Genomic DNA, 2,854 nt, shown 5'->3' with positions numbered 1-2,854 from the left:
CGCTGCCCAGTTCTCATCAGCTCAAAACACAACTCCTTGATTCACTGCCAGACACAGTTTACCAAACAAACAACAACAAAAACCAACCTGCCTCCCTCCTGGTATTATTTTGATTTTTTTCCATTTGCAGTGACAGAGAACGAGGGCTCAGGGAGAACCACTACCATCCTGATCAATGTGGGTGGATGGAGGGCCTCCCTCCATTAGGATCCCTGACCCCCTCCCTGGCAGTCCCAGGCGGCCTTCAGGAAGGGCCAGCATGGGCCAGAGCCCTCAAGCCCCAGACACTGCTGGGAACTTGGCACCTAGGGCTTGTTGGTGGCACATGATGCCTGTACTTCTTCTCTTGTGTTCCAAAGCAAATCAGAGCTCTCTGTGTATAGAAATGCAGGAGCTGCCAAGACCCGCAGGGGTGGCTGCGCATTTTCGGGAGTTATACAGAACAGGGAAGTTGAATGTTTTCCTCACACAGCTCCTTCTACCTGCTCGCACTCAGGATGAACTAGCTTCTGCTTTCACATGTTAGAACCCTTAGTTTTAGCTGGTGTACTGGAGAAGTAGCCCTAGGAGACAGGTGAGGATTTGTGGAGTTTTATGCAGAACAAAAACTGGCATAGAAGGAATACCCTGTGCCTATTCTGTACCCCAGCTCTCTTTGTGCATTTATTGTAGCAGTTTGAACAGAACAAAGTGGTGCTAAATACTCCCAAACACATGCAGCTGCACTGCTTAAGCACCCACTATATACTCGGCACTGTTCTAAGCACTTAACATGTATCATCTCATATAATCACCACAATGACCCCAGAAGAGAGGGACAACATTTTCCCCATCTTACAAATGAGGAAATGGAAGCCCAAAGAAGATTAGCAACTTATCTACATCATACAACTGGTAAGAGGCAGAGTAGTCTTCTAGCAGGAATAGCTAAGCCAGAGAGAGATGACTTTTGCTTCTGGGAGCCTCGGAAAAGACCCTCCGTTCTCCGGGGAGCTGACATCCTGGCATGTGTTGGGAAGAAGTGCCTGGGTGAATCATGGCCACAACTGCAAACCTCACATACAAAGACAATGCATACTCAGCCCCTCTGCAGATACAATGGTATCTTACAAGCAATCAGCATCCAGGTCAGACCAGCAAAATTGAATGCAAGGTGAGAGTACCCCCAAATAATGACATTGTAGCCTCTTTCTATGCACTGAGATCTGATTGGGTAATAAGATAGGTCAGGCACTTGGATGGTAGAAAATTTATGCCTCAGAAAAGATCTCATGGAAAACTTCTATGGCTTTGAAATTCTCCAAGCTTGTGATCCTGCAGACATGTCCCTCAAGAGTGAAATGTCACCTCCACTGCTTTGCCTTATAGCCCAACTTTTTGTTCCATTGCTTCACTGTGGAGTGCCCCAGAACCCCATGCACCCTTGGGATAGCCCTTGTAGACATGGTAGAGCCAGCCTGGCCTCTGGGACAACGTGTGGTATAAAGGACTCATGCCAGAGTTATTACTCAAACAAACCACCAATCTGAGGGCTGGAATAGCAGCAATTATTTAAGTATTCTTGGAAACCCTGAAATATTCTTTCTCCTACTTAGTCTGTGCTAACTTTTTCCTCTGGGCTTCTGAACAGACCTGCAATTGTCAGCACAGTCCCCCTCATTTCCTCCTCCCTGCCCCCAACACACACCACAGGCACACAGAAAAGAAACCTATGGGGCAGGGTCTTGGGGTAAGTTTTTAGCAAGCGGGGGAATTTGAGCCTGCCTCTGTGACATCTATTCCTTGTGGTAGATTCCAGTTTCCCGGCAAGATGCAGCAGGTGGAGGAGCCAATGGTGATGAAGTGGGTAGGTCTGGGGATTGCGGCTGGAGAGAAGGATCCCTCTTCAAACTACTCAATCCCCTGGAAAAGAGACCCAGCAAATGCTGCTAGATAAGTTGCCTTGTGTGTGGATCCAAACAGGGGGCGCCCTGGATTCCCATAGCCAGTAGGCGGCGCCCTTGTGTTTGGACCTAACGTGATGGAGAGATGCTTCCATCTTCAGTGGCCCCTGGTGACCGTAGCTGCCACCTAGAACCAGCTGCTACATAAGACGGAGCCCCACCTCTCCCTCCAACGCCTCAGGCTAAGCGAGGGAGGGCTCCTCTGGCCACTGCCGTCTTGTTCTGTGCATTTTACCTGGGGTCTCTGGTGACATCACTTCCTCCGCCTGGCTCACCCCTTTCCCAGTCATGGAACCCATTGCACCAGAGCTAATTGAAACAAGACGTGGGCTTTCATGTTAAAGTAGCCTTCAGCAGAGATGGAGGGCTGTTTCTGGAAAATGTTAACACTTTCCTGTTGCACGCCAAGCCCTCTTGGAACTGAGCTTCAAACGCAAACCTCATCTGTAAAATGAGGGGGTTGGCCAGTCACAAGGAGCCCTTCTGGCTCCGACAGCTCATGCAACTATGAAAAGAAAACCTAATGGAGCCCTGATTGGAGGAGCCGAGGGCCACTTCTGGTTCACAGTGATGTTGTCACAAATAAAGTGGTTGTGAATCAGTTCTTATTTTAAGCCTTGCAGCTGATACATTAATTTCTACTTTATGGGCCACACTCTCTGCATAAATCCAAGAAAATCACTCAATCAGAGGCTCCACTGACGTCATCAACCACCAGATAGGAGGCCCCAACCTTGCAAACCCAGGCCCAGTGGCTGTTGGAAGACTTGGCCACGGGTGGAAGGGAGGTTGTTGCTTGGGGCCCTCGGTTTCCATGGAGACCATGTTTCTCCCTCTCTATCCACCTTCTGGAGTCTGGAGTTTGGAGGGCTCCTACCTACCCCTTCTCAGATTTGAATTGAGTGTGTCCA

The sequence above is a fragment of the Marmota flaviventris genome, chromosome 2, assembly GCF_047511675.1.
Source record: "Marmota flaviventris isolate mMarFla1 chromosome 2, mMarFla1.hap1, whole genome shotgun sequence".
NCBI lineage: Eukaryota > Metazoa > Chordata > Mammalia > Rodentia > Sciuridae > Marmota > Marmota flaviventris.
The sequence above is the reverse complement of the archived record's forward strand: the minus strand, read 5'-3'. Positions refer to the sequence as shown.